Source organism: Lissotriton vulgaris, chromosome 8, assembly GCF_964263255.1.
Source record: "Lissotriton vulgaris chromosome 8, aLisVul1.2, whole genome shotgun sequence".
Lineage (NCBI taxonomy): Eukaryota > Metazoa > Chordata > Amphibia > Caudata > Salamandridae > Lissotriton > Lissotriton vulgaris.
The window spans coordinates 155,832,041-155,852,828 of NC_141696.1; the positions used below are offsets into that span (position 1 = coordinate 155,832,041).

The 20,788-nt window shown below is 43.5% G+C and overlaps 22 non-coding genes across 22 annotated transcripts; all 22 read right to left on the minus strand.

Annotated features, from left to right (window-relative positions):
* Nucleotides 1–429: 429 nt before the first annotated feature.
* Nucleotides 430–512, minus strand: TRNAL-UAG (transfer RNA leucine (anticodon UAG)). Its single transcript has one exon. It is a non-coding gene; the product is annotated as a tRNA-Leu (tRNA).
* Nucleotides 513–2,525: 2,013 nt separating this feature from the next.
* On the minus strand, nucleotides 2,526–2,608 carry TRNAL-UAG (transfer RNA leucine (anticodon UAG)). Its single transcript has one exon. It is a non-coding gene; the product is annotated as a tRNA-Leu (tRNA).
* Nucleotides 2,609–4,621: 2,013 nt separating this feature from the next.
* On the minus strand, nucleotides 4,622–4,704 carry TRNAL-UAG (transfer RNA leucine (anticodon UAG)). The gene has a single exon. It is a non-coding gene; the product is annotated as a tRNA-Leu (tRNA).
* A 1,024-nt stretch (nucleotides 4,705–5,728) lies between these two features.
* TRNAL-AAG (transfer RNA leucine (anticodon AAG)) lies at nucleotides 5,729–5,811 on the minus strand. Its single transcript has one exon. It is a non-coding gene; the product is annotated as a tRNA-Leu (tRNA).
* A 190-nt stretch (nucleotides 5,812–6,001) lies between these two features.
* TRNAL-CAG (transfer RNA leucine (anticodon CAG)) lies at nucleotides 6,002–6,084 on the minus strand. The gene has a single exon. It is a non-coding gene; the product is annotated as a tRNA-Leu (tRNA).
* A 632-nt stretch (nucleotides 6,085–6,716) lies between these two features.
* Nucleotides 6,717–6,799, minus strand: TRNAL-UAG (transfer RNA leucine (anticodon UAG)). The gene has a single exon. It is a non-coding gene; the product is annotated as a tRNA-Leu (tRNA).
* A 1,025-nt stretch (nucleotides 6,800–7,824) lies between these two features.
* TRNAL-AAG (transfer RNA leucine (anticodon AAG)) lies at nucleotides 7,825–7,907 on the minus strand. Its single transcript has one exon. It is a non-coding gene; the product is annotated as a tRNA-Leu (tRNA).
* Nucleotides 7,908–8,098: 191 nt separating this feature from the next.
* TRNAL-CAG (transfer RNA leucine (anticodon CAG)) lies at nucleotides 8,099–8,181 on the minus strand. The gene has a single exon. It is a non-coding gene; the product is annotated as a tRNA-Leu (tRNA).
* A 1,736-nt stretch (nucleotides 8,182–9,917) lies between these two features.
* Nucleotides 9,918–10,000, minus strand: TRNAL-AAG (transfer RNA leucine (anticodon AAG)). Its single transcript has one exon. It is a non-coding gene; the product is annotated as a tRNA-Leu (tRNA).
* A 903-nt stretch (nucleotides 10,001–10,903) lies between these two features.
* On the minus strand, nucleotides 10,904–10,986 carry TRNAL-UAG (transfer RNA leucine (anticodon UAG)). The gene has a single exon. It is a non-coding gene; the product is annotated as a tRNA-Leu (tRNA).
* Nucleotides 10,987–12,012: 1,026 nt separating this feature from the next.
* On the minus strand, nucleotides 12,013–12,095 carry TRNAL-AAG (transfer RNA leucine (anticodon AAG)). The gene has a single exon. It is a non-coding gene; the product is annotated as a tRNA-Leu (tRNA).
* A 191-nt stretch (nucleotides 12,096–12,286) lies between these two features.
* Nucleotides 12,287–12,369, minus strand: TRNAL-CAG (transfer RNA leucine (anticodon CAG)). Its single transcript has one exon. It is a non-coding gene; the product is annotated as a tRNA-Leu (tRNA).
* Nucleotides 12,370–13,002: 633 nt separating this feature from the next.
* On the minus strand, nucleotides 13,003–13,085 carry TRNAL-UAG (transfer RNA leucine (anticodon UAG)). The gene has a single exon. It is a non-coding gene; the product is annotated as a tRNA-Leu (tRNA).
* A 1,025-nt stretch (nucleotides 13,086–14,110) lies between these two features.
* TRNAL-AAG (transfer RNA leucine (anticodon AAG)) lies at nucleotides 14,111–14,193 on the minus strand. The gene has a single exon. It is a non-coding gene; the product is annotated as a tRNA-Leu (tRNA).
* A 191-nt stretch (nucleotides 14,194–14,384) lies between these two features.
* On the minus strand, nucleotides 14,385–14,467 carry TRNAL-CAG (transfer RNA leucine (anticodon CAG)). The gene has a single exon. It is a non-coding gene; the product is annotated as a tRNA-Leu (tRNA).
* Nucleotides 14,468–15,099: 632 nt separating this feature from the next.
* TRNAL-UAG (transfer RNA leucine (anticodon UAG)) lies at nucleotides 15,100–15,182 on the minus strand. Its single transcript has one exon. It is a non-coding gene; the product is annotated as a tRNA-Leu (tRNA).
* A 1,024-nt stretch (nucleotides 15,183–16,206) lies between these two features.
* Nucleotides 16,207–16,289, minus strand: TRNAL-AAG (transfer RNA leucine (anticodon AAG)). The gene has a single exon. It is a non-coding gene; the product is annotated as a tRNA-Leu (tRNA).
* Nucleotides 16,290–17,195: 906 nt separating this feature from the next.
* TRNAL-UAG (transfer RNA leucine (anticodon UAG)) lies at nucleotides 17,196–17,278 on the minus strand. Its single transcript has one exon. It is a non-coding gene; the product is annotated as a tRNA-Leu (tRNA).
* Nucleotides 17,279–18,302: 1,024 nt separating this feature from the next.
* On the minus strand, nucleotides 18,303–18,385 carry TRNAL-AAG (transfer RNA leucine (anticodon AAG)). Its single transcript has one exon. It is a non-coding gene; the product is annotated as a tRNA-Leu (tRNA).
* Nucleotides 18,386–18,576: 191 nt separating this feature from the next.
* Nucleotides 18,577–18,659, minus strand: TRNAL-CAG (transfer RNA leucine (anticodon CAG)). The gene has a single exon. It is a non-coding gene; the product is annotated as a tRNA-Leu (tRNA).
* Nucleotides 18,660–19,291: 632 nt separating this feature from the next.
* Nucleotides 19,292–19,374, minus strand: TRNAL-UAG (transfer RNA leucine (anticodon UAG)). The gene has a single exon. It is a non-coding gene; the product is annotated as a tRNA-Leu (tRNA).
* A 1,024-nt stretch (nucleotides 19,375–20,398) lies between these two features.
* TRNAL-AAG (transfer RNA leucine (anticodon AAG)) lies at nucleotides 20,399–20,481 on the minus strand. The gene has a single exon. It is a non-coding gene; the product is annotated as a tRNA-Leu (tRNA).
* Between the last annotated feature and the right edge of the window lie 307 nt (nucleotides 20,482–20,788).

Genomic DNA, 20,788 nt, shown 5'->3' on the forward strand with positions numbered 1-20,788 from the left:
AGCTGCTTTGAAATTGAGTCAACAGCCACCTCTTGGCTAGCTAAAGCAAATTCAACAAGGAATTTCAATGTCACAACATAGGGTGGAATACGCAAATCTAAGCAGCCCCTGATCACAGCCCTGAGGAAATTGCCGTAAGTGTGCTGGAGTCCAACTGTCTACCAGAAGCTAGGCATTCTTCCATATTTGCATGGCCTGTCTGGCCAGGGCATACAAGAGCATGACTCTTCCAGATGAGCTCTTACATGGGTCCTATGCTCATATAGTAAGGACTGCACTTTGTCAGCAAGACTTTATACAACCGAAATATATGAGAAACCCCAGCTCTCTTGACTAGATGAGGACGGAATCACATCCCAGGTGAAGACCAACAGATGCAACTTCCATCAGATGTTAACCTGAAAAAGGAGATTACATCTCCAAAAGTCATGTCAGAAGTGGGATTCGAACCCACGCCTCCAGAGGAGACTGCGGCCTAAATACAGCGCCTTAGACCACTCGGCCATCCTGACAGTGCAGAGTCTTAAGAAATGTATAAAAGTCACTCAGAAATTTCTGCCTCCATGCAAGCCTGAAATAATTTAAACCTTCAAACACAAGGTGCAACTTTATGCACAGGACAATAAACACAGAAGATCACATGTGAAAGCATTTCATTTCACAGGTGTACAATTTTTATGCTTTTAGAATACCTCATACCTCTCACTAGCTATTTAGGGTCCTGTATCCTACTCACAAAATTACCTTGCCTGCGACCTCTCTCTCTACACAAACAACTACTGCACAGGAAGTAGGAAGGCAGAAGGTGGGGCATATTATGCAAATGTATGCTGTCATTGTGCCTTGCAGATTCATGCAGGATTTCTAGATCCTTGCTGGATACAAGAGAGCAGACCTTGTTTCAGATCAACTGTCCCTAGCAGGGAACGTCTGAGCACATGCAGTCTTTTGCTCTCTAGCCCCTGGCCTGGGACTTACCCTCACTGGCTGAGGCGTGAATTTCTGCATACCAACGTTGCATAGATGGTACGTTTGTGGTCGGTTTGGGATGGGTGGGAGGTCAAAAGCAGGGAAAAGTATGTCGCCTTCACTTCTAGTCTCCTCTTCTAGGCCAACCTGCCGTTCACTCACTCTGTCTTTGTTTCATTCTCTCCTTCCTCAACACCCCTTCTCACTCACTCGCTCTATCACTTGTGCTCTTTCCCCTTGCTCTGCATTTCATAGTGGAAACATCTCTTGAATGGAGCATTAGAAAATGAGGTTACATAAAATTAACAATCTACTTATTGGAAACCAAAAATATCACAAGACTGAATGTAACCCATTTCATTAATAAAAGGGACTTTTTAAGCACCCCCCAAAAAACACATAAAACACGACGAGTGCTAGAAGAATATTATACGAGCTTGAAGACAGAATTGGGCAAATTAATTTGCAGTTGAAACTGAAGTTTGTTACTTATTCAGATATTATATGCACTGCCAATTTTTAGCTGAGATTCTAAAAGAACTCAGAGACAAAATGGACTTAAAGTTTTGTCAGAAGTGGGATTCGAACACACGCCTCCAGGAGAGACTGCGGCCTTAACGCAGCACCTTAGACCACTCGGCCATCCTGACCACATTTGCTTGATCATCTACAGAGAGGGAAAGATATTGTGAACCAAAAAAAGCACACAACTTAGGTCATGAGTGGCTAGAGCAAGAAAAAAACTCACTGCACTTTTCCAAGTAGACATCCATATAAGCCCATGTGAGGGAAATGATCTGATTTTTTCTCTCCCAAGAAAAAAGTAGAGTAAACACACAATTGTCAGAAGTGGGATTTGAACCCACGCCTCCAGAAGAGACTGCGACCTGAACGCAGCGCATTAGACCACTCGGCCATCCTGACTTGCATTTGTGGAACCTTCCACAGGCCAGACAGCCATGCAAGTGGGGTACCGAAAAGGCATGCCCTCAATTTATTTATCCTATTATAAGTACTTCCAACAGATCTTTGAACAATCCATAGAGAGCAGTACCTATGAAGAACTCTTTAGACCTTTAAGGCGTACAAAGATAAAGTGCTATTAACCAGCCACTTGAAAGGCCCAAAGCTGCTTTGAAATTGAGTCAACAGCCACCTCTTGGCTAGCTAAAGCAAATTCAACAAGGAATTTCAATGTCACAACATAGGGTGGAATACGCAAATCTAAGCAGCCCCTGATCACAGCCCTGAGGAAATTGCCGTAAGTGTGCTGGAGTCCAACTGTCTACCAGATGCTAGGCATTCTTCCATATTTGCATGGCCTGTCTGGCCAGGGCATACAAGAGCATGACTCTTCCAGATGAGCTCTTACATGGGTCCTATGCTCATATAGTAAGGACTGCACTTTGTCAGCAAGACTTTATACAACCGAAATATATGAGAAACCCCAGCTCTCTTGACTAGATGAGGACGGAATCACATCCCAGGTGAAGACCAACAGATGCAACTTCCATCAGATGTTAACCTGAAAAAGGAGATTACATCTCCAAAAGTCATGTCAGAAGTGGGATTCGAACCCACGCCTCCAGAGGAGACTGCGGCCTAAACACAGCGCCTTAGACCACTCGGCCATCCTGACAGTGCAGAGTCTTAAGAAATGTATAAAAGTCACTCAGAAATTTCTGCCTCCATGCAAGCCTGAAATAATTTAAACCTTCAAACACAAGGTGCAACTTTATGCACAGGACAATAAACACAGAAGATCACATGTGAAAGCATTTCATTTCACAGGTGTACAATTTTTATGCTTTTAAAATACCTCATACCTTTCACCAGCTATTTAGGGTCCTGTATCCTACTCACAAAATTACCTTGCCTGCGACCTCTCTCTCTACACAAACAACTACTGCACAGGAAGTAGGAAGGCAGAAGGTGGGGCATATTATGCAAATGTATGCTGTCATTGTGCCTTACAGATTCATGCAGGATTTCTAGATCCTTGCTGGATACAAGAGAGCAGACCTTGTTTCAGATCAACTGTCCCTAGCAGGGAACGTCTGAGCACATGCAGTCTTTTGCTCTCTAGCCCCTGGCCTGGGACTTACCCTCACTGGCTGAGGCGTGAATTTCTGCATACCAACGTTGCATAGATGGTACGTTTGTGGTCGGTTTGGGATGGGTGGGAGGTCAAAAGCAGGGAAAAGTATGTCGCCTTCACTTCTAGTCTCCTCTTCTAGGCCTACCTGCCGTTCACTCACTCTGTCTTTGTTTCATTCTCTCCTTCCTCAACACCCCTTCTCACTCACTCGCTCTATCACTTGTGCTCTTTCCCCTTGCTCTGCATTTCATAGTGGAAACATCTCTTGAATGGAGCATTAGAAAATGAGGTTACATAAAATTAACAATCTACTTATTGGAAACCAAAAATATCACAAGACTGAATGTAACCCATTTCATTAATAAAAGGGACTTTTTAAGCACCCCCCAAAAAACACATAAAACACCACGAGTGCTAGAAGAATATTATACGAGCTTGAAGACAGAATTGGGCAAATTAATTTGCAGTTGAAACTGAAGTTTGTTACTTATTCAGATATTATATGCACTGCCAATTTTTAGCTGAGATTCTAAAAGAACTCAGAGACAAAATGGACTTAAAGTTTTGTCAGAAGTGGGATTCGAACACACGCCTCCAGGAGAGACTGCGGCCTTAACGCAGCACCTTAGACCACTCGGCCATCCTGACCACATTTGCTTGATCATCTACAGAGAGGGAAAGATATTGTGAACCAAAAAAAGCACACAACTTAGGTCATGAGTGGCTAGAGCAAGAAAAAAACTCACTGCACTTTTCCAAGTAGACATCCATATAAGCCCATGTGAGGGAAATGATCTGATTTTTTCTCTCCCAAAAAAAAAGTAGAGTAAACACACAATTGTCAGAAGTGGGATTTGAACCCACGCCTCCAGAAGAGACTGCGACCTGAACGCAGCGCATTAGACCACTCGGCCATCCTGACTTGCATTTGTGGAACCTTCCACAGGCCAGACAGCCATGCAAGTGGGGTACCGAAAAGGCATGCCCTCAATTTATTTATCCTATTATAAGTACTTCCAACAGATCTTTGAACAATCCATAGAGAGCAGTACCTATGAAGAACTCTTTAGACCTTTAAGGCGTACAAAGATAAAGTGCTATTAACCAGCCACTTGAAAGGCCCAAAGCTGCTTTGAAATTGAGTCAACAGCCACCTCTTGGCTAGCTAAAGCAAATTCAACAAGGAATTTCAATGTCACAACATAGGGTGGAATACGCAAATCTAAGCAGCCCCTGATCACAGCCCTGAGGAAATTGCCGTAAGTGTGCTGGAGTCCAACTGTCTACCAGATGCTAGGCATTCTTCCATATTTGCATGGCCTGTCTGGCCAGGGCATACAAGAGCATGACTCTTCCAGATGAGCTCTTACATGGGTCCTATGCTCATATAGTAAGGACTGCACTTTGTCAGCAAGACTTTATACAACCGAAATATATGAGAAACCCCAGCTCTCTTGACTAGATGAGGACGGAATCACATCCCAGGTGAAGACCAACAGATGCAACTTCCATCAGATGTTAACCTGAAAAAGGAGATTACATCTCCAAAAGTCATGTCAGAAGTGGGATTCGAACCCACGCCTCCAGAGGAGACTGCGGCCTAAACACAGCGCCTTAGACCACTCGGCCATCCTGACAGTGCAGAGTCTTAAGAAATGTATAAAAGTCACTCAGAAATTTCTGCCTCCATGCAAGCCTGAAATAATTTAAACCTTCAAACACAAGGTGCAACTTTATGCACAGGACAATAAACACAGAAGATCACATGTGAAAGCATTTCATTTCACAGGTGTACAATTTTTATGCTTTTAAAATACCTCATACCTTTCACCAGCTATTTAGGGTCCTGTATCCTACTCACAAAATTACCTTGCCTGCGACCTCTCTCTCTACACAAACAACTACTGCACAGGAAGTAGGAAGGCAGAAGGTGGGGCATATTATGCAAATGTATGCTGTCATTGTGCCTTACAGATTCATGCAGGATTTCTAGATCCTTGCTGGATACAAGAGAGCAGACCTTGTTTCAGATCAACTGTCCCTAGCAGGGAACGTCTGAGCACATGCAGTCTTTTGCTCTCTAGCCCCTGGCCTGGGACTTACCCTCACTGGCTGAGGCGTGAATTTCTGCATACCAACGTTGCATAGATGGTACGTTTGTGGTCGGTTTGGGATGGGTGGGAGGTCAAAAGCAGGGAAAAGTATGTCGCCTTCACTTCTAGTCTCCTCTTCTAGGCCTACCTGCCGTTCACTCACTCTGTCTTTGTTTCATTCTCTCCTTCCTCAACACCCCTTCTCACTCACTCGCTCTATCACTTGTGCTCTTTCCCCTTGCTCTGCATTTCATAGTGGAAACATCTCTTGAATGGAGCATTAGAAAATGAGGTTACATAAAATTAACAATCTACTTATTGGAAACCAAAAATATCACAAGACTGAATGTAACCCATTTCATTAATAAAAGGGACTTTTTAAGCACCCCCCAAAAAACACATAAAACACCACGAGTGCTAGAAGAATATTATACGAGCTTGAAGACAGAATTGGGCAAATTAATTTGCAGTTGAAACTGAAGTTTGTTACTTATTCAGATATTATATGCACTGCCAATTTTTAGCTGAGATTCTAAAAGAACTCAGAGACAAAATGGACTTAAAGTTTTGTCAGAAGTGGGATTCGAACCCACGCCTCCAGGAGAGACTGCGGCCTTAACGCAGCGCCTTAGACCACTCGGCCATCCTGACCACATTTGCTTGATCATCTACAGAGAGGGAAAGATATTGTGAACCAAAAAAAGCACACAACTTAGGTCATGAGTGGCTAGAGCAAGAAAAAAACTCACTGCACTTTTCCAAGTAGACAACCATATAAGCCCATGTGAGGGAAATGATCTGCTTTTTCTCTCCCAAGAAAATGGTAGAGTAAACACACAATTGTCAGAAGTGGGATTTGAACCCACGCCTCCAGAAGAGACTGCGACCTGAACGCAGCGCCTTAGACCACTCGGCCATCCTGACTTGCATTTGTGGAACCTTCCACAGGCCAAACAGCCATGCAAGTGGGGTACCGAAAAGGCATGCCCTCAATTTATTTATCCTATTATAAGTACTTCCAACAGATCTTTGAACAATCCATAGAGAGCAGTACCTATGAAGAACTCTTTAGACCTTTAAGGCGTACAAAGAGAAAGTGCTATTAACCAGCCACTTGAAAGGCCCAAAGCTGCTTTGAAATTGAGTCAACAGCCACCTCTTGGCTAGCTAAAGCAAATTCAACAAGGAATTTCAATGTCACAACATAGGGTGGAATACGCAAATCTAAGCAGCCCCTGATCACAGCCCTGAGGAAATTGCCGTAAGTGTGCTGGAGTCCAACTGTCTACCAGATGCTAGGCATTCTTCCATATTTGCATGGCCTGTCTGGCCAGGGCATACAAGAGCATGACTCTTCCAGATGAGCTCTTACATGGGTCCTATGCTCATATAGTAAGGACTGCACTTTGTCAGCAAGACTTTATACAACCGAAATATATGAGAAACCCCAGCTCTCTTGACTAGATGAGGACGGAATCACATCCCAGGTGAAGACCAACAGATGCAACTTCCATCAGATGTTAACCTGAAAAAGGAGATTACATCTCCAAAAGTCATGTCAGAAGTGGGATTCGAACCCACGCCTCCAGAGGAGACTGCGGCCTAAACACAGCGCCTTAGACCACTCGGCCATCCTGACAGTGCAGAGTCTTAAGAAATGTATAAAAGTCACTCAGAAATTTCTGCCTCCATGCAAGCCTGAAATAATTTAAACCTTCAAACACAAGGTGCAACTTTATGCACAGGACAATAAACACAGAAGATCACATGTGAAAGCATTTCATTTCACAGGTGTACAATTTTTATGCTTTTAAAATACCTCATACCTCTCACCAGCTATTTAGGGTCCTGTATCCTACTCACAAAATTACCTTGCCTGCGACCTCTCTCTCTACACAAACAACTACTGCACAGGAAGTAGGAAGGCAGAAGGTGGGGCATATTATGCAAATGTATGCTGTCATTGTGCCTTGCAGATTCATGCAGGATTTCTAGATCCTTGCTGGATACAAGAGAGCAGACCTTGTTTCAGATCAACTGTCCCTAGCAGGGAACGTCTGAGCACATGCAGTCTTTTGCTCTCTAGCCCCTGGCCTGGGACTTACCCTCACTGGCTGAGGCGTGAATTTCTGCATACCAACGTTGCATAGATGGTACGTTTGTGGTCGGTTTGGGATGGGTGGGAGGTCAAAAGCAGGGAAAAGTATGTCGCCTTCTCTTCTAGTCTCCTCTTCTAGGCCTACCTGCCGTTCACTCACTCTGTCTTTGTTTCATTCTCTCCTTCCTCAACACCCCTTCTCACTCACTCGCTCTATCACTTGTGCTCTTTCCCCTTGCTCTGCATTTCATAGTGGAAACATCTCTTGAATGGAGCATTAGAAAATGAGGTTACATAAAATTAACAATCTACTTATTGGAAACCAAAAATATCACAAGACTGAATGTAACCCATTTCATTAATAAAAGGGACTTTTTAAGCACCCCCCAAAAACACACATAAAACACCACGAGTGCTAGAAGAATATTATACGAGCTTGAAGACAGAATTGGGCAAATTAATTTGCAGTTGAAACTGAAGTTTGTTACTTATTCAGATATTATATGCACTGCCAATTTTTAGCTGAGATTCTAAAAGAACTCAGAGACAAAATGGACTTAAAGTTTTGTCAGAAGTGGGATTCGAACCCACGCCTCCAGGAGAGACTGCGGCCTTAACGCAGCGCCTTAGACCACTCGGCCATCCTGACCACATTTGCTTGATCATCTACAGAGAGGAAAAGATATTGTGAACCAAAAAAAGCACACAACTTAGGTCATGAGTGGCTAGAGCAAGAAAAAAAATCACTGCACTTTTCCAAGTACACAACCATATAAGCCAATGTGAGGGAAATTATCTGATTTTTTCTCTTCCAAGAAAAAAGTAGAGTAAACACACAATTGTCAGAAGTGGGATTTGAACCCACGCCTCCAGAAGAGACTGCGACCTGAACGCAGCGCCTTAGACCACTCGGCCATCCTGACTTGCATTTGTGGAACCTTCCACAGGCCAGACAGCCATGCAAGTGGGGTACCGAAAAGGCATGCCCTCAATTTATTTATCCTATTATAAGTACTTCCAACAGATCTTTGAACAATCCATAGAGAGCAGTACCTATGAAGAACTCTTTAGACCTTTAAGGCGTACAAAGAGAAAGTGCTATTAACCAGCCACTTGAAAGGCCCAAAGCTGCTTTGAAATTGAGTCAACAGCCACCTCTTGGCTAGCTAAAGCAAATTCAACAAGGAATTTCAATGTCACAACATAGGGTGGAATACGCAAATCTAAGCAGCCCCTGATCACAGCCCTGAGGAAATTGCCGTAAGTGTGCTGGAGTCCAACTGTCTACCAGATGCTAGGCATTCTTCCATATTTGCATGGCCTGTCTGGCCAGGGCATACAAGAGCATGACTCTTCCAGATGAGCTCTTACATGGGTCCTATGCTCATATAGTAAGGACTGCACTTTGTCAGCAAGACTTTATACAACCGAAATATATGAGAAACCCCAGCTCTCTTGACTAGATGAGGACGGAATCACATCCCAGGTGAAGACCAACAGATGCAACTTCCATCAGATGTTAACCTGAAAAAGGAGATTACATCTCCAAAAGACATGTCAGAAGTGGGATTCGAACCCACGCCTCCAGAGGAGACTGCGGCCTAAACACAGCGCCTTAGACAACTCGGCCATCCTGACAGTGCAGAGTCTTAAGAAATGTATAAAAGTCACTCAGAAATTTCTGCCTCCATGCAAGCCTGAAATAATTTAAACCTTCAAACACAAGGTGCAACTTTATGCACAGGACAATAAACACAGATCACATGTGAAAGCATTTCATTTCACAGGTGTACAATTTTTATGCTTTTAAAATACCTCATACCTCTCACCAGCTATTTAGGGTCCTGTATCCTACTCACAAAATTACCTTGCCTGCGACCTCTCTCTCTACACAAACAACTACTGCACAGGAAGTAGGAAGGCAGAAGGTGGGGCATATTATGCAAATGTATGCTGTCATTGTGCCTTGCAGATTCATGCAGGATTTCTAGATCCTTTCTGGATACAAGAGAGCAGACCTTGTTTCAGATCAACTGTCCCTAGCAGGGAACGTCTCAGCACATGCAGTCTTTTGCTCTCTAGCCCCTGGCCTGGGACTTACCCTCACTGGCTGAGGCGTGAATTTCTGCATACCAACGTTGCATAGATGGTACGTTTGTGGTCGGTTTGGGATGGGTGGGAGGTCAAAAGCATGGAAAAGTATGTCGCCTTCACTTCTAGTCTCCTCTTCTAGGCCTACCTGCCGTTCACTCACTCTGTCTTTGTTTCATTCTCTCCTTCCTCAACACCCCTTCTCACTCACTCGCTCTATCACTTGTGCTCTTTCCCCTTGCTCTGCATTTCATAGTGGAAACATCTCTTGAATGGAGCATTAGAAAATGAGGTTACATAAAATTAACAATCTACTTATTGGAAACCAAAAATATCACAAGACTGAATGTAACCCATTTCATTAATAAAAGGGACTTTTTAAGCACCCCCCAAAAAACACATAAAATACCACGAGTGCTAGAAGAATATTATACGAGCTTGAAGACAGAATTGGGCAAATTAATTTGCAGTTGAAACTGAAGTTTGTTACTTATTCAGATATTATATGCACTGCCAATTTTTAGCTGAGATTCTAAAAGAACTCAGAGACAAAATGGACTTAAAGTTTTGTCAGAAGTGGGATTCGAACCCACGCCTCCAGGAGAGACTGCAGCCTTAACGCAGCGCCTTAGACCACTCGGCCATCCTGACCACATTTGCTTGATCATCTACAGAGAGGGAAAGATATTGTGAACCAAAAAAAGCACACATCTTAGGTCATGAGTGGCTAGAGCAAGAAAAAAACTCACTGCACTTTTCCAAGTAGACAACCATATAAGCCCATGTGAGGGAAATGATCAGATTTTCTCTCTCTCAAGAAAAAAGTAGAGTAAACACACAATTGTCAGAAGAGGGATTTGAACCCACGCCTCCAGAAGAGACTGCGACCTGAACGCAGCGCCTTAGACCACTCGGCCATCCTGACTTGCATTTGTGGAACCTTCCACAGGCCAGACAGCCATGCAAGTGGGGTACCGAAAAGGCATGCCCTCAATTTATTTATCCTATTATAAGTACTTCCAACAGATCTTTGAACAATCCATAGAGAGCAGTACCTATGAAGAACTCTTTAGACCTTTAAGGTGTACAAAGAGAAAGTGCTATTAACCAGCCACTTGAACGGAACAAAGCTGCTTTGAAATTGAGTCAACAGCTAGCTGGCTAGCTAAAGCAAATTCAACAAGGAATTTCAATGTCACAACATAAGGTGAAATACGCAAATCTAAGCAGCCCCTGATCACAGCCCTGAGGAAATTGCCGTAAGTGTGCTGGAGTCCAACTGTCTACCAGATGCTAGGCATTCTTCCATATTTGCATGGCCTGTCTGGCCAGGGCATACAAGAGCATGACTCTTCCAGATGAGCTCTTACATGGGTCCTATGCTCATATAGTAAGGACTGCAGTTTGTCAGCAAGACTTTATACAACCGAAATATATGAGAAACCCCAGCTCTCTTGACTAGATGAGGACGGAATCACATCCCAGGTGAAGACCAACAGATGCAACTTCCATCAGATGTTAACCTGAAAAAGGAGATTACATCTCCAAAAGTCATGTCAGAAGTGGGATTCGAACCCACGCCTCCAGAGGAGACTGCGGCCTAAACACAGCACCTTAGACCACTCGGCCATCCTGACAGTGCAGAGTCTTAAGAAATGTATAAAAGTCACTCAGAAATTTCTGCCTCCATGCAAGCCTGAAATAATTTAAACCTTCAAACACAAGGTGCAACTTTATGCACAGGACAATAAACACAGAAGATCACATGTGAAAGCATTTCATTTCACAGGTGTACAATTTTTATGCTTTTAAAATACCTCATACCTCTCACCAGCTATTTAGGGTCCTGTATCCTACTCACAAAATTACCTTGCCTGCGACCTCTCTCTCTACACAAACAACTACTGCACAGGAAGTAGGAAGGCAGAAGGTGGGGCATATTATGCAAATGTATGCTGTCATTGTGCCTTGCAGATTCATGCAGGATTTCTAGATCCTTGCTGGATACAAGAGAGCAGACCTTGTTTCAGATCAACTGTCCCTAGCAGGGAACGTCTGAGCACATGCAGTCTTTTGCTCTCTAGCCCCTGGCCTGGGACTTACCCTCACTGGCTGAGGCGTGAATTTCTGCATACCAACGTTGCATAGATGGTACGTTTGTGGTCGGTTTGGGATGGGTGGGAGGTCAAAAGCAGGGAAAAGTATGTCGCCTTCACTTCTAGGCTCCTCTTCTAGGCCTACCTGCCGTTCACTCACTCTGTCTTTGTTTCATTCTCTCCTTCCTCAACACCCCTTCTCACTCACTCGCTCTATCACTTGTGCTCTTTCCCCTTGCTCTGCATTTCATAGTGGAAACATCTCTTGAATGGAGCATTAGAAAATGAGGTTACATAAAATTAACAATCTACTTATTGGAAACCAAAAATATCACAAGACTGAATGTAACCCATTTCATTAATAAAAGGGACTTTTTAAGCACCCCTCCCAAAAAACACATAAAACACCACGAGTGCTAGAAGAATATTATACGAGCTTGAAGACAGAATTGGGCAAATTAATTTGCAGTTGAAACTGAAGTTTGTTACTTATTCAGATATTATATGCACTGCCAATTTTTAGCTGAGATTCTAAAAGAACTCAGAGACAAAATGGACTTAAAGTTTTGTCAGAAGTGGGATTCGAACCCACGCCTCCAGGAGAGACTGCGGCCTTAACGCAGCGCCTTAGACCACTCGGCCATCCTGACCACATTTGCTTGATCATCTACAGAGAGGGAAAGATATTGTGAACCAAAAAAAGCACACATCTTAGGTCATGAGTGGCTAGAGCAAGAAAAAAACTCACTGCACTTTTCCAAGTAGACAACCATATAAGCCCATGTGAGGGAAATGATCAGATTTTTTCTCTCTCAAGAAAAAAGTAGAGTAAACACACAATTGTCAGAAGTGGGATTTGAACCCACGCCTCCAGAAGAGACTGCGACCTGAACGCAGCGCCTTAGACCACTCGGCCATCCTGACTTGCATTTGTGGAATCTTCCACAGGCCAGACAGCCATGCAAGTGGGGTACCGAAAAGGCATGCCCTCAATTTATTTATCCTATTATAAGTACTTCCAACAGATCTTTGAACAATCCATAGAGAGCAGTACCTATGAAGAACTCTTTAGACCTTTAAGGCGTACAAAGAGAAAGTGCTATTAACCAGCCACTTGAACGGAACAAAGCTGCTTTGAAATTGAGTCAACAGCCACCTCTTGGCTAGCTAAAGCAAATTCAACAAGGAATTTCAATGTCACAACATAAGGTGAAATACGCAAATCTAAGCAGCCCCTGATCACAGCCCTGAGGAAATTGCCGTAAGTGTGCTGGAGTCCAACTGTCTACCAGATGCTAGGCATTCTTCCATATTTGCATGGCCTGTCTGGCCAGGGCATACAAGAGCATGACTCTTCCAGATGAGCTCTTACATGGGTCCTATGCTCATATAGTAAGGACTGCACTTTGTCAGCAAGACTTTATACAACCGAAATATATGAGAAACCCCAGCTCTCTTGACTAGATGAGGACGGCAATCACATCCCAGGTGAAGACCAACAGATGCAACTTCCATCAGATGTTAACCTGAAAAAGGAGATTACATCTCCAAAAGTCATGTCAGAAGTGGGATTCGAACCCACGCCTCCAGAGAAGACTGCGGCCTAAACACAGCGCCTTAGACCACTCGGCCATCCTGACAGTGCAGAGTCTTAAGAAATGTATAAAAGTCACTCAGAAATTTCTGCCTCCATACAAGCCTGAAATAATTTAAACCTTCAAACACAAGGTGCAACTTTATGCACAGAACAATAAACACAGAAGATCACATGTGAAAGCATTTCATTTCACAGGTGTACAATTTTTATGCTTTTAAAATACCTCATACCTCTCACCAGCTATTTAGGGTCCTGTATCCTACTCACAAAATTACCTTGCCTGCGACCTCTCTCTCTACACAAACAACTACTGCACAGGAAGTAGGAAGGCAGAAGGTGGGGCATATTATGCAAATGTATGCTGTCATTGTGCCTTGCAGATTCATGCAGGATTTCTAGATCCTTGCTGGATACAAGAGAGCAGACCTTGTTTCAGATCAACTGTCAAAAGCAGGGAACGTCTGAGCACATGCAGTCTTTTGCTCTCTAGCCCCTGGCCTGGGACTTACCCTCACTGGCTGAGGCGTGAATTTCTGCATACCAACGTTGCATAGATGGTACGTTTGTGGTCGGTTTGGGATGGGTGGGAGGTCAAAAGCAGGGAAAAGTATGTCGCCTTCACTTCTAGTCTCCTCTTCTAGGCCTACCTGCCGTTCACTCACTCTGTCTTTGTTTCATTCTCTCCTTCCTCAGCACCCCTTCTCACTCACTCGCTCTATCACTTGTGCTCTTTCCCCTTGCTCTGCATTTCATAGTGGAAACATCTCTTGAATGGAGCATTAGAAAATGAGGTTACATAAAATTAACAATCTACTTATTGGAAACCAAAAATATCACAAGACTGAATGTAACCCATTTCATTATTTAAAAGGGACTTTTTAAGCACCCCCCAAAAAACACATAAAACACCACGAGTGCTAGAAGAATATTATACGAGCTTGAAGACAGAATTGGGCAAATTAATTTGCAGTCGAAACTGAAGTTTGTTACTTATTCAGATATTATATGCACTGCCAATTTTTAGCTGAGATTCTAAAAGAACTCAGAGACAAAATGGACTTAAAGTTTTGTCAGAAGTGGGATTCGAACCCACGCCTCCAGGAGAGACTGCGGCCTTAACGCAGCGCCTTAGACCACTCGGCCATCCTGACCACATTTGCTTGATCATCTACAGAGAGGGAAAGATATTGTGAACCAAAAAAAGCACACAACTTAGGTCATGAGTGGCTAGAGCAAGAAAAAAAATCACTGCACTTTTCCAAGTAGACAACCATATAAGCCCATGTGAGGGAAATGATCTGATTTTTTCTCTCCCAAGAAAAAAGTAGAGTAAACACACAATTGTCAGAAGTGGGATTTGAACCCACACCTCCAGAAGAGACTGCGACCTGAACGCAGCGCCTTAGACCACTCGGCCATCCTGACTTGCATTTGTGGAACCTTCCACAGGCCAGACAGCCATGCAAGTGGGGTACCGAAAAGGCATGCCCTCAATTTATTTATCCTATTATAAGTACTTCCAACAGATCTTTGAACAATCCATAGAGAGCAGTACCTATGAAGAACTCTTTAGACCTTTAAGGCGTACAAAGAGAAAGTGCTATTAACCAGCCACTTGAAAGGCCCAAAGCTGCTTTGAAATTGAGTCAACAGCCACCTCTTGGCTAGCTAAAGCAAATTCAACAAGGAATTTCAATGTCACAACATAGGGTGGAATACGCAAATCTAAGCAGCCCCTGATCACAGCCCTGAGGAAATTGCCGTAAGTGTGCTGGAGTCCAACTGTCTACCAGATGCTGGGCATTCTTCCATATATGCATGGCCTGTCTGGCCAGGGCATACAAGAGCATGACTCTTCCAGATGAGCTCTTACATGGGTCTTATGCTCATATAGTAAGGACTGCACTTTGTCAGCAAGACTTTATACAACCGAAATATATGAGAAACCCCAGCTCTCTTGACTAGATGAGGACGGAATCACATCCCAGGTGAAGACCAACAGATGCAACTTCCATCAGATGTTAACCTGAAAAAGGAGATTACATCTCCAAAAGTCATGTCAGAAGTGGGATTCGAACCCACGCCTCCAGAGGAGACTGCGGCCTAAACACAGCGCCTTAGACCACTCGGCCATCCTGACAGTGCAGAGTCTTAAGAAATGTATAAAAGTCACTCAGAAATTTCTGCCTCCATGCAAGCCTGAAATAATTTAAACCTTCAAACACAAGGTGCAACTTTATGCACAGGACAATAAACACAGAAGATCACATGTGAAAGAATTTCATTTCACAGGTGTACAATTTTTATGCTTTTAGAATACCTCATACCTCTCACCAGCTATTTAGGGTCCTGTATCCTACTCACAAAATTACCTTGCCTGCGACCTCTCTCTCTACACAAACAACTACTGCACAGGAAGTAGGAAGGCAGAAGGTGGGGCATATTATGCAAATGTATGCTGTCATTGTGCCTTGCAGATTCATGCAGGATTTCTAGATCCTTGCTGGATACAAGAGAGCAGACCTTGTTTCAGATCAACTGTCCCTAGCAGGGAACGTCTGAGCACATGCAGTCTTTTGCTCTCTAGCCCCTGGCCTGGGACTTACCCTCACTGGCTGAGGCGTGAATTTCTGCATACCAACGTTGCATAGATGGTACGTTTGTGGTCGGTTTGGGATGGGTGGGAGGTCAAAAGCAGGGAAAAGTATGTCACCTTCACTTCTAGTCTCCTCTTCTAGGCCTACCTGCCGTTCACTCACTCTGTCTTTGTTTCATTCTCTCCTTCCTCAACACCCCTTCTCACTCACTCGCTCTATCACTTGTGCTCTTTCCCCTTGCTCTGCATTTCATAGTGGAAACATCTCTTGAATGGAGCATTAGAAAATGAGGTTACATAAAATTAACAATCTACTTATTGGAAACGAAAAATATCCCAAGACTGAATGTAACCCATTTCATTAATAAAAGGGACTTTTTAAGCACCCCCCAAAAAACACATAAAACACCACGAGTGCTAGAAGAATATTATACGAGCTTGAAGACAGAATTGGGCAAATTAATTTGCAGTTGAAACTGAAGTTTGTTACTTATTCAGATATTATATGCACTGCCAATTTTTAGCTGAGATTCTAAAAGAACTCAGAGACAAAATGGACTTAAAGTTTTGTCAGAAGTGGGATTCGAACCCACACCTCCAGGAGAGACTGCGGCCTTAACGCAGCGCCTTAGACCACTCGGCCATCCTGACCACATTTGCTTGATCATCTACAGAGAGGAAAAGATATTGTGAACCAAAAAAAGCACACATCTTAGGTCATGAGTGGCGAGAGCAAGAAAAAAACTCACTGCACTTTTCCAAGTAGACAACCATATAAGCCCATGTGAGGGAAATGATCAGATTTTTTCTCTCTCAAGAAAAAAGTAGAGTAAACACACAATTGTCAGAAGTGGGATTTGAACCCACGCCTCCAGAAGAGACTGCGACCTGAACGCAGCGCTTTAGACCACTCGGCCATCTTGACTTGCATTTGTGGAACCTTCCACAGGCCAGACAGCCATGCAAGTGGGGTACCGAAAAGGCATGCCCTCAATTTATTTATCCTATTATAAGTACTTCCAACAGATCTTTGAACAATCCATAGAGAGCAGTACCTATGAAGAACTCTTTAGACCTTTAAGGCGTACAAAGAGAAAGTGCTATTAACCAGCCACTTGAAAGGCCCAAAGCTGCTTTGAAATTGAGTCAACAGCCACCTCTTGGCTAGCTAAAGCAAATTCAACAAGGAATTTCAATGTCACAACATAGGGTGGGATACGCAAATCTAAGCAGCCCCTGATCACAGCCCTGAGGAAATTGCCGTAAGTGTGCTGGAGTCCAACTGTCTACCAGATGCTAGGCATTCTTCCATATTTGCATGGCCTGTCTGGCCAGGGCATACAAGAGCATGACTCTTCCAGATGAGCTCTTACATGGGTCCTATGCTCATATAGTAAGGTCTGCACTTTGTCAGCAAGACTTTATACAACCGAAATATATGAGAAACCCCAGCTCTCTTGACTAGATGAGGACGGAATCACATCCCAGGTGAAGACCAACAGATGCAACTTCCATCAGATGTTAACCTGAAAAAGGAGATTACATCTCCAAAAGTCATGTCAGAAGTGGGATTCGAACCCACGCCTCCAGAGGAGACTGCGGCCTAAACACAGCGCCTTAGACCACTCGGCCATCCTGACAGTGCAGAGTCTTAAGAAATGTATAAAAGTCACTCAGAAATTTCTGCCTCCATGCAAGCCTGAAATAATTTAAACCTTCAAACACAAGGTGCAACTTTATGCACAGGACAATAAACACAGAAGATCACATGTGAAAGCATTTCATTTCACAGGTGTACAATTTTTATGCTTTTAGAATACCTCATACCTCTCACCAGCTATTTAGGGTCCTGTATCCTACTCACAAAATTACCTTGCCTGCGACCTCTCTCTCTACACAAACAACTACTGCACAGGAAGTAGGAAGGCAGAAGGTGGGGCATATTATGCAAATGTATGCTGTCATTGTGCCTTGCAGATTCATGCAGGATTTCTAGATCCTTGCTGGATACAAGAGAGCAGACCTTGTTTCAGATCAACTGTCCCTAGCAGGGAACGTCTGAGCACATGCAGTCTTTTGCTCTCTAGCCCCTGGCCTGGGACTTACCCTCACTGGCTGAGGCGTGAATTTCTGCATACCAACGTTGCATAGATGGTACGTTTGTGGTCGGTTTGGGATGGGTGGGAGGTCAAAATCATGGAAAAGTATGTCGCCTTCACTTCTAGTCTCCTCTTCTAGGCCTACCTGCCGTTCACTCACTCTGTCTTTGTTTCATTCTCTCCTTCCTCAACACCCCTTCTCACTCACTCGCTCTATCACTTGTGCTCTTTCCCCTTGCTCTGCATTTCATAGTGGAAACATCTCTTGAATGGAGCATTAGAAAATGAGGTTACATAAAATTAACAATCTACTTATTGGAAACCAAAAATATCACAAGACTGAATGTAACCCATTTCATTAATAAAAGGGACTTTTTAAGCACCCCCCAAAAAACACATAAAACACCACGAGTGCTAGAAGAATATTATACGAGCTTGAAGACAGAATTGGGCAAATTAATTTGCAGTTGAAACTGAAGTTTGTTATTTATTCAGATATTATATGCACTGCCAATTTTTAGCTGAGATTCTAAAAGAACTCAGAGACAAAATGGACTTAAAGTTTTGTCAGAAGTGGGATTCGAACCCACGCCTCCAGGAGAGACTGCGGCCTTAACGCAGCGCCTTAGACCACTCGGCCATCCTGACCACATTTGCTTGATCATCTACAGAGAGGGAAAGATATTGTGAACCAAAAAAAGCACACAACTTAGGTCATGAGTGGCTAGAGCAAGAAAAAAACTCACTGCACTTTTCCAAGTAGACAACCATATAAGCCCATGTGAGGAAAATGATCTGATTTTTTCTCTCCCAAGAAAAAAGTAGAGTAAACACACAATTGTCAGAAGTGGGATTTGAACCCACGCCTCCAGAAGAGACTGCGACCTGAACGCAGCGCCTTAGACCACTCGGCCATCCTGACTTGCATTTGTGGAACCTTCCACAGGCCAGACAGCCATGCAAGTGGGGTACCGAAAAGGCATGCCCTCAATATATTTATCCTATTATAAGTACTTCCAACAGATCTTTGAACAATCCATAGAGAGCAGTACCTATGAAGAACTCTTTAGACCTTTAAGGCGTACAAAGAGAAAGTGCTATTAACCAGCCACTTGAAAGGCCCAAAGCTGCTTTGAAATTGAGTCAACAGCCACCTCTTGGCTAGCTAAAGCAAATTCAACAAGGAATTTCAATGTCAAAACATAGGGTGGAATACGCAAATCTAAGCAGCCCCTGATCACAGCCCTGAGGAAATTGCCGTAAGTGTGCTGGAGTCCAACTGTCTACCAGATGCTAGGCATTCTTCCATATTTGCATGGCCTGTCTGGCCAGGGCATACAAGAGCATGACTCTTCCAGATGAGCTCTTACATGGGTCCTATGCTCATATAGTAAGGACTGCACTTTGTCAGCAAGACTTTATACAACCGAAATATATGAGAAACCCCAGCTCTCTTGACTAGATGAGGACGGAATCACATCCCAGGTGAAGACCAACAGATGCAACTTCCATCAGATGTTAACCTGAAAAAGGAGATTACATCTCCAAAAGTCATGTCAGAAGTGGGATTCGAACCCACGCCTCCAAAGGAGACTGCAGCCTAAACACAGCGCCTTAGACCACTCGGCCATCCTGACAGTGCAGAGTCTTAAGAAATGTATAAAAGTCACTCAGAAATTTCTGCCTCCATGCAAGCCTGAAATAATTTAAACCTTCAAACACAAGGTGCAACTTTATGCACAGGACAATAAACACAGAAGATCACATGTGAAAGCATTTCATTTCACAGGTGTACAATTTTTATGCTTTTAAAATACCTCATACCTCTCACCAGCTATTTAGGGTCCTGTATCCTACTCACAAAATTACCTTGCCTGCGACCTCTCTCTCTACACAAACAACTACTGCACAGGAAGTAGGAAGGCAGAATGTGGGGCATATTATGCAAATGTATGCTGTCATTGTGCCTTGCAGATTCATGCAGGATTTCTAGATCCTTGCTGGATACAAGAGAGCAGACCTTGTTTCAGATCAACTGTCCCTAGCAGGGAACGTCTGAGCACATGCAGTCTTTTGCTCTCTAGCCCCTGGCCTGGGACTTACCCTCACTGGCTGAGGCGTGAATTTCTGCATACCAACGTTGCATAGATGGTACGTTTGTGGTTGGTTTGGGATGGGTGGGAGGTCAAAAGCATGGAAAAGTATGTCGCCTTCACTTCTAGGCTCCTCTTCTAGGCCTACCTGCCGTTCACTCACTCTGTCTTTGTTTCATTCTCTCCTTCCTCAACACCCCTTCTCACTCACTCGCTCTATCACTTGTGCTCTTTCCCCTTGCTCTGCATTTCATTGTGGAAACATCTCTTGAATGGAGCATTAGAAAATGAGGTTACATAAAATTAACAATCTACGTATTGGAAACCAAAAATATCACAAGACTGAATGTAACCCATTTCATTAATAAAAGGGACTTTTTAAGCACCCCCCAAAAAACACATAAAACACCACGAGTGCTAGAAGAATATTATACGAGCTTGAAGACAGAATTGGGCAAATTAATTTGCAGTTGAAACTGAAGTTTGTTACTTATTCAGATATTATATGCACTGCCAATTTTTAGCTGAGATTCTAAAAGAACTCAGAGACAAAATGGACTTAAAGTTTTGTCAGAAGTGGGATTTGAACCCACGCCTCCAGGAGAGACTGCGGCCTTAACGCAGCGCCTTAGACCACTCGGCCATCCTGACCACATTTGCTTGATCATCTACAGAGAGGGAAAGATATTGAGAACCAAAAAAAGCACACATCTTAGGTCATGAGTGGCTAGAGCAAGAAAAAAACTCACTGCACTTTTCCAAGTAGACAACCATATAAGCCCATGTGAGGGAAATGATCAGATTTTTTCTCTCTCAAGAAAAAAGTAGAGTAAACACACAATTGTCAGAAGTGGGATTTGAACCCACGCCTCCAGAAGAGACTGCGACCTGAACGCAGCGCTTTAGACCACTCGGCCATCTTGACTTGCATTTGTGGAACCTTCCACAGGCCAGACAG